This window comes from Asterias amurensis, chromosome 14, assembly GCF_032118995.1.
Source record: "Asterias amurensis chromosome 14, ASM3211899v1".
Classification (NCBI taxonomy): Eukaryota; Metazoa; Echinodermata; class Asteroidea; order Forcipulatida; family Asteriidae; genus Asterias; species Asterias amurensis.
Window position 1 is genome coordinate 5,877,882 of NC_092661.1, and position 9,161 is coordinate 5,887,042.

The following is a 9,161-nucleotide window of genomic DNA, read 5'->3' on the forward strand; positions in this document are numbered from 1 at the left end:
TGGAACCAAAGCATTTCATATCTTATCAAGCCTTGGTACTTGATACGCAAATGAGTTATAGTGACGTACTCCGAATGGGCGGGGCTGGGAATTTGCTAGATTTTGCACTGTCGGGTGATTGAGAGCAGTTAAGAAGTGCGTTTTGACAAAACGTTTCTACGTTTAGTTTTTTTTTTTTTTTTTTTTTTTCTGTGTGTGATTGGGATCTGAGATCAGAATATTGAACTCTTCAAATAAGCCTACTCTGCAACCAAAGCCCGTCGTTTTAACCCATACCCTAACAGCAGGAACTGCTATCGTGGAACACACACGTTATGAGCAAGAAGTTAATGTCTTTTTTCAATTACCTGTGATCATTTTGCCTTTACTGATAATATGAGTGGGGAAACATTAGTTTAATGTTTCCATCATGTACGGTCTCAAACTTAACACAACATGTTATGTTTTCTTATCACCTTTCGTTCTCTTTTTCACCTGGTCACCATCCACGATCAGAGGTCTCAATTTTAACACTAAAATCTTATTTAATCTTTACTTCACCGAAAACCGAAATTGTTACCAACGGTATTAATACAAACAAATGGAGTCTTTCTAGAGATGCAAAATGACAACAAAACGTAACAAACAAAAACAGGTTTACGGCTGTAACAAAAGTAGTCATAAAATAGATGATGTGAGAAGAAAGGGCACAGATAAATAAGAGGATGAGCAAAGAGGAGAGTAACAGCAGGGGATTCGGGAAGGAGCTTGTTTGACCTCAGGGTGAGGGAACACAAAATACTGTAAAATCAATGATGGGAAGAGTGAGAGAGAAGAGTAAACTAAAGGGGATATCTATTGGGGAAAGACAAAGGGTTATTAGTCATTTCCCTCTTGCATGTTTAGACCATGGGGTTAAATTGGCTGAAGGCGCCTTATCCACAATTTCTGCCCATTTCGACGAACAGTCTTTCTGTGGTTACCGTGTGCCTCAATGCCCTGTAAAATCATGTCAGAAATAGAGTGATTGTGAGGATTGAAGTGTTGTCCTAACGGTTAACTGAGCTTGTTGGGATTTATTTATTTGCAAGGCAGCTGGTTATTTATTATAATACAGCAGTGCATGTAAGCGCTACATGGGCTTGACTTGACATTCAGGCGGATATGGGTTAATGGGTGAAACGAATAAGGAATAAGGAGCCACACTAGTCATGTAAGTTACATTCAAGTACTAAAACATCCTACTTTACAACACGTTGTATGGTCACATGGTACTTCAATGTACTTTGTAAATCGAGGTTGAGATGACATGAACATTATACATGATGTGTTGATTACAACTAGAATTACTTCAAGAGGTGTAAACACCTTGTAAGTTCACATAAATGACAAAAGCAACATCCCACGTGATGTCAAAGTCTTGTCATTTTGACGCACGCCGTCAGCGGCAGAAGTGTTTCTTTATAGTTGTTCACAACCATGAGGTTTGGCCCTTTTGTATTGATAAATGACGAAACATCCAGAAGTGTACACAATATCGAAACTAAACTCAACTGACAAGCACACCAGAATATAAACAAGTTTAAATAGCATTCCCGTTAAATGTTGTTAGTTCAAGTATATATAGGCGGTTTCAACGGGTATACAGATGATGCATGCAGACAAATCATTCATCTTCGCAAAACCATCGAAACCGCTAAAAAACGTGTTTACACAATGTAATTGGAGTGAGATAGTTAGGCCTATACTCGCAATAACCCTGGGGACATACATGGTGTATAGCTCGCCAGGCCAAGCTGAGTTACGAAGCATATCAGTAACTAAGCTTTTGGGCACGAACTGGTTATCTGGATAGGTTTCAATTATGAGGAAGAAACTTATGATATCATATTTATAACCTACAGAAAAAGTCATATTTAAAACTTAATGTTTAAAGAGTATGAGATATCCGAAATTATGACATCGTGTCATGGGTCATTTCATGGGTCATGTCAGACCATGTCAGACCGACGCACTTGTTTACCTCGTGTTTTCCGATTTTGAAAAAAATTGCTGTGCTTGTAGGTCCTAATGAGCAATGAATGCACACCAATTTTGAGCACAATCCGACTTGTGTGGTCAGGGCAGAGACCGCTAAAATCTGCTAAAACCTTATTGGTAAAAATAGTGTCATACCATGTAAATTTTCATCACATATGCAAATTTGGTTTTAAATAATTAGAATGGCATACATTTTACCCCCCCCCCCCCAAAAAAAAAAAAAAAAAAAAAAAAGTTTCAACAGTAGGTCACCGTGACCTTAAAATATGTATGTTATCTTGACCTTTGATCAATTTTGCGCTGATTGACAAGTCCTGCAAGCTCTATATCTTTTCTTTTTTACAAAAGTGTTGCTTGTGATTTTTGATTACTTACCTCCATGATACAGCAAACTTTCAACACCAGTGAACACAAACCCAACTAAAGATAGTTTCACAAAAAAAGTTATTTTTAATCAGTTATGAAAATAAATTGTTGAAAAGTATATCATGCATAATAAATGGTATCAGTATTTGCTTATAGAAATGTACCAGTTTCGTTATCACGCACATGGGGAGCACTCCTGTTTGATATGAACTTACCTAACAGCGCATCTCTACCCAAAATTGTCTGCATTTGAGGCACCTTTACCTACGTTCTCTGCCCTCCCTTCAAAAACAAATATTAAAGAAATAAACAAATGGCGAAATGAAATGAATAAAATTAATTAGCCCCCCCCCCCCCTCTCTCCTAGTTTGTCCCACCCTGATCGTTCCAGCCCCGTAATGTGGCTTCCACCAGTTTGTACCACCTCCAGCTGTGAAAAAGGGACAACAAATAACACTCGACACAAACCGATTTCAGTTAATTACGAGTTGTAACAATCCACAGTCTCGCACGTACAGAAAACTGCAATTTGTCTGAACGCGCTCACCAATCACACCCTTGAGCTTCAAACCAAACTCCAAACTATTGCCAGAGTTAAACATTTCCAATTCAATTTCGATCTATTCCAATAATGGCGGGGCAAAGCGAGAGTGTTATAAATTACGAGCTGTTAAATTCGATTGCAATGGATAAATATTTCAAGTGGACGTCCTCTCTGACAAGTGTTTTTAAAGAGCAAATTGTTTCAAGCGATTGGTCGCAATTTGAGTTCTGTGTCCTTAAAGAATGTGATACGGATTGTAACAAATTATTTAGGGAAACAAAGTGTAAAAAACTGTGAACCATCAAGACGTATACATTACAAATTTATAATAATGATTTCCCAATGTCGTACCATATCTTGATTCCAGAGCGTAATCACCACCATAGATGTAAACTTTTGTCAATTTGATTGCCGTAAAACGCTAGCTTTAAACAACAATGTATTGTTCGTATAGTAGGAAAAACACTTAGTACACCAAAATTAGCACACATTTTGTTTGTCGCATCCCTGTGGATACATATTTTTGTTCTTTTCATTCCCCTATACGAAAACATTTTGTGTTCCCTTTTTCTGATTTGTTCCCTGTCTTCGTAAGGCAGTGAATATGAAACTATACGCCCATACTTATGCATGACGTCATAATTCTTATCCAAAATGAGGCTATGGGCGCATTTCCCCCATCACTTGCAGTGGCTGCGCCCATCGCCTCGTTTTGAGTTAGCATTGTGACGTACCTCATGCATAAGTATTAAGAGAGGCGTATGGTCAGCTTACCTTGTTTGATCACAAAAGAGCAACAGAAGTATCCATTTTGTTAGCAAAATGTCCACCTCTGTTGTTCAAGAATAGAGTTCAAGCGTAAATATTAAGGTACTCGTTCAGTGCAGACCCTTTTCTATGAAAACCAACGATCTTCAACTCTGTATGCGTGAATCGCTAGCAAGCAAACAAACCTTTCACGAGCCCCGATACGAATGTGCTCAACCAGCACTCTCATTGAATTATGTGTTGAGTTGGATAAATAAATCAAATCAAATTCAATCGAAGAGTCTAATTTTGGAAACGTGTGAGTCGTGAGTATTGTTTACTTGTGTCTGAATGTGTGAAGGGTTTGGTCATCAAGATGTTTACACAGTGTCTGATGTCGTTAAGAGTATCGGGAATTTGATAACAATTCTGTGTATGAATATGAGATGGAGAATTGCCATGGTAAATCCGAATCCAATCGGTTGGGCACGAGCAATGGTCGTAAACCCAGGATGAGGGGGTGAAGACACACTCATTTCATAGGGCAGAGGGCCTTCAGTACTTCCCGTGCAGTGAACAAATCATTTGACAAAGGAAAACAAAAGAATAGACTTTTCTCAAAACAAAATGCAGCATTTCCACTTTATTGTCTGCTGTTAAATCCCGCCAGGTAGGACACATACATAATTTGTTTACATCAAGCCGGGTAAAATGGGCAGTTAGTTTCAAACGAACACCATGAATCTCAGAAACTGGTAGCCGATTTCTAGAGTGATTATTGTGTGAAATGTTTTCATTTATAATTCCACCAACAAAAAACATCAGTAAAGGTTTTAAAACTGTTTGTAATTCTTCAGGCCTAAATACTTTAAAAGATACATTTCAGTTTGAACTGTTCTGTATACAGTTATTTCTTCTTCCTCCCCTCCCATTCCAGTGTTGTGAACTACACATCTGTTAAAACAAACTTGACCAGTGCCCGTCGTCAAACAATTCGAGTGAACTGCTGCTTAGAAGCGATGAGACAGGAGACCCACTTCATATCGCAGACCTCTAAACCAGAACTGCACCCACCGATGTATACCCAAGTTGTATCCATTATTTTCAATTTTTTTCAACAGAATGGTCAGCCTGTTAAAAGGCACTGGACGTTTTTGGTATTTACTCAAATAACTGTTACCATACTTGGCAGTAAACGATCAAAGGAGAGCTGTTGATAGTATACAACATTGCGAGAAACGGCTCCCTCTCATGAAGTAACGTAGTTTTTGAGGAGGAAGTAAATTCTCTCGTTTTGAATTGAAAAGGAAGGAGGACATCGAGGTCTCGAATTCAAGGCATCTGAAAGCACACAACTTGAGCGACAAGGGTGATTTTCCTCTATTATTCCCTTGCAACTTCGACGATCGATTGAATAAAAAAAACTAAATTTTTTTATTATTTTTGTTTACACATAAATTTTTATTATGTTGAGATACATCAAGTGAAAAGACTTGTCTTTGACAATAATACCAATAGTGCCCAGTAAGTTTTTTTGGCTTACGAGAATTGCGACTTTCAGTCTGCCAGGGTAACTTAGGCCGTGTCCGAAACGGCGACTTCGGCTACAGCTACGGCTAGATCGCGCGCGTCTGCCTATTCTTCAACACTGGTAGACGCGCTGATCTAGACGTAGCTGTAGCCGAAGTCGTCGTTTCGGACACGGCCTTAAAATCGCCAACGGACTTAGTCTGGTCCCCTGACCAAAGATTCCTTGACGTCTCTTGTTAAAAAGCTTAGGTCAGGTATCACCCACGGTTAAAAACAGAGCATGACGCAACTTGTCAGGGTCGGGGTCATCTCCAGGGAAACCATGTATGCACAAGTTGCGATAACGTAACCCTCCTCCCGACGGCCGCCAGGCCGGAGGGTGTCGAGATTATTTTGATCGGCAATTAATGACAATCTGGTTTAACACGTATAATTTCGACAGCTAGTCACCAGATTTGCGCCATTTTTACCACTTTCAAAAATCATGAAACTTTATCCTCAATCAATGTCTAATTAACACTCAAGTCAAAGCACCTTTGAAAAAATATTTTTGAAGAAAGAGGACGAAAACTTACTAGATCCCGGAGCGATTTCCCAGGTTTATATATTTTGAACTTGCATTGGCTTTAAATAACAATAGCTGGCATAAAAACCCCTGGATCTACGGCCGACAGGACTGACATTATGATTCCATACCGAACATCAACGATACTGTCCGAATGTCGACGACAACACGTTCGGAACATTTCGGATAACTTCGAAAAAGGAGGAATTCCTCCTTTTGGTCACGTGATTTTGGGTGATACCGGACCCTAAATTCGACAGAGCCTAGTTGGACATTTTTGGGTCTGGGAACCAGACTACAACGGACTGCACTCAACTTAGAAAAGGGCGCCCTCTTCCACTCGCCCAGCCCAACTGGTCTCGTTATATTTTGGGTGGCACGGTTGGCTTGTGCGTAAAGCGCTCACCTCTCACCAAGGTGACACCGGTTCGATTCCCGTCGGGGCCATATGTGAATTGAGTTGTGCGTTGGTTCTCTGCTGTGCCACGAGGGTTTTCCAGACTATCCGGTTTTCCTCCCTCAGGAAAAAAATCAAACACTTTCGATCTTGGCTGTGCTCCGTGGTCATAATGGGTTGATGTGGCTGGCAGCTGAATGCGCCCTTGCATGCCTGCTTCTCGAACACGTTGTAGCCGCGTCCTTCGCAACTCAGCTCTAGCTGCGAGTAAGGACGATTAGCCCCCCAAACTGTTATTATCTGAATGAGGCGCTCTAGTGACCATGCGAGGATTAACATTGCTTCACATGACGTACTTTCCGTCCACATTCATCGTTCAAAGCACGGCAGGTTCCATCCTCCCTAAAATACGAAGAACAAGTTTGGTTCATTACCATGAATAGGTATTCGATCTCAGTACCCGACAAAGCAATGATCAAGGGGAACGAAACCTATAACGGTTGCAATTTAGGGGAGAAAACTACCACGAAGAATTGTTGTTGTTGTTGTTGTTGTTTGTTCTGTAGCGAGATTTCGTTGGAAAACAGACACCCTGGTTGAGGGGGGGGGGGGCGGACTTTTTACAAGATATTCTGTCAGTTGTGGCAGGTATTCTTTTTCTAATAGCGCCCGCTTTTGAATTATCATCCTCCAGTTTTATCCACCTCACCTACATTGAGGACAGAGTCTCACGCGAACTGATGTAGTCGTGAGGGCACTAGTCTCGCGGGGCCAGCAGTCTCGCGAGAATACCGCGGGAATCGCGTTGAGATTCGGGATAGAGTCGGAACGCTGCCACTGCGACAGACATTTAACGACTTGTCCGAAGGTCTATATGGGGACCTATACCAAACCGGCTAACAACAAATGCAAGTGCGACCTCTTGTGGAACATCGTGGGCATTCGAAGTGGTTTGCTCAAGTCAAGCTAGATTCCCCACATGTGTAGGCAGTAGTTATATCTCTGTCCTTACTCTATGGTTATAACAACCTTCCTTGTTCGATAAGATCATCCAATTATGCTAACCTTTTATTGCAAAAATTAAACGACCTAATTTTAGCCCGAATTCTAAAAGTAACGTAACTTAAACGAGACTAATTTTTGGGGATGATTGATATGAAGATTAAACAAACAACACAACAACTCAACAACGCAAAGGCAACCCCCCCCCAAAAAAAAAAAAAAAACACGAAAAAATTAAGAAAAAAACACAAGCGACAGCCACACACCAGTAGGCATTTTGTAAAAAATAAACGACATAATTTTTGATAATGGCCCTATCCCACCTTGACGTTTAAGTCAGCGTATGACGACGTATGAAAATTGTGGCGATTACGCCGGCGTACGTCGAATAAGTTGTGGGTAAGTTTTGTATACGTTAGGAGCACGCTGAAACACGCTGAGATGCGTCGTTGTAAGGCGAGGTCGTCGTGAAAGTTTGCGCATGCACACACATTCTCAACGTATGCAAGTGTGCGGCTCTTACGGCCCTGTCACACCATGGTGTATCGCCTGAACGTATGCCAACGTAAGCACAAAATAGTTCGAAAATTGTCAAAGTCCGAGATTGTCCAACTTCCCAACGAATTGCATCGAAAAAGTCGACATCGGTGGTGGAAAGGACGTATCCATAGCGTATCCATAGCGTATTGAACGTCGACTGTACATAGCGTATTGATAGCGTTTTAATAACTAATAACAAAGTTATGACAGCGTATCACAGCGTATGCAAGCGTATTAGTAACGTAACGTATGCCTAAAGCCAAAGCAGTGAGATATAAACGAAATATTGTTCGTGGATTTTTAAAGTGGTAATACTTTACAGTAGAAATAGTCACCGACGTACATCAACGTTTACCAACCTACGAGTAAGGTTCCTCTAACGTATGCCAGCGTATTTCAACGTATGCCAACGTATGTCTAACGTACCATGAACTTACGTAGTAGGGTCATATCTTTGGATACCGTGACCATTTTTTGCTACCTTTTTTTCTCGATTGATTTGGCTTCAGGAACCGTTTAAAACGAAAATTAGCTCCTATGAACCTCTGAAATGTGATAGGAACTTTTTTTATTGCGCAATACTCAAAATGGCCGCCGACGCCATCTTGAAAAACATAAATGGTAATAGCTCTGGCACCAGATGACCTAGATGGACAAAGGAGATGTCCTTTTCCACTATATCTGACATGACAAATACACTGGAGTGGTAATTGTAAGGTTTGGGGGCCATCTTGACCTCTAAATCCAATATGGCCGCCGACGCCATCTTGAAAAACATAAATTGTAATAGCTCTGGCACCAGATGACCCAGATGGACAAAGGAGATGTCCTTTTCCACTATATCTGGCATGACACATACACTGGAGTGGTTATTGTAATGTTTGGGGACCATCTTGACCTCTAAATCCAATATGGCCGCCGGACGCCATCTTGAAAACTATAACTTTTATTAGCTCTGGCACCAGATGACCTAGACGGACAAAGGAGATATCCTTTTCCACTAAATCTGGCATGGCAAATACACTGGAGTGGTTATTGTAAGGTTTGGGGACCATCTTGACCTCGAAATCCAATATGGCCGCCGGATTGCATCTTGAAAAACATAACTTTCATTAGCTATCGCACCAGATGACCTAGACAGACAAAAGATATGTCATTTTCAACTAAATTTGGCATTACAAGTCTACTGGAACGGTTATTGTAGAGTGTGGGGATCATCCTAAACCCCAAATCCAAGATGGCCGCTGTCGCCATCTCACAAATTATGAATTGTAATAGCTCAGGCACAAGAAGAGAGCTGTACAAACAAATATGGTGTAATTTTCCACTATTTCTGGCATTACAACTGATTCTAACTGATTCAAGCACTCTCGATACATACGGGCAAAGAACTCGCGGTGTAATCCTTGCATTGGCCCAGGGCCAAAGATGACCAAGTGAGACCTAAACCA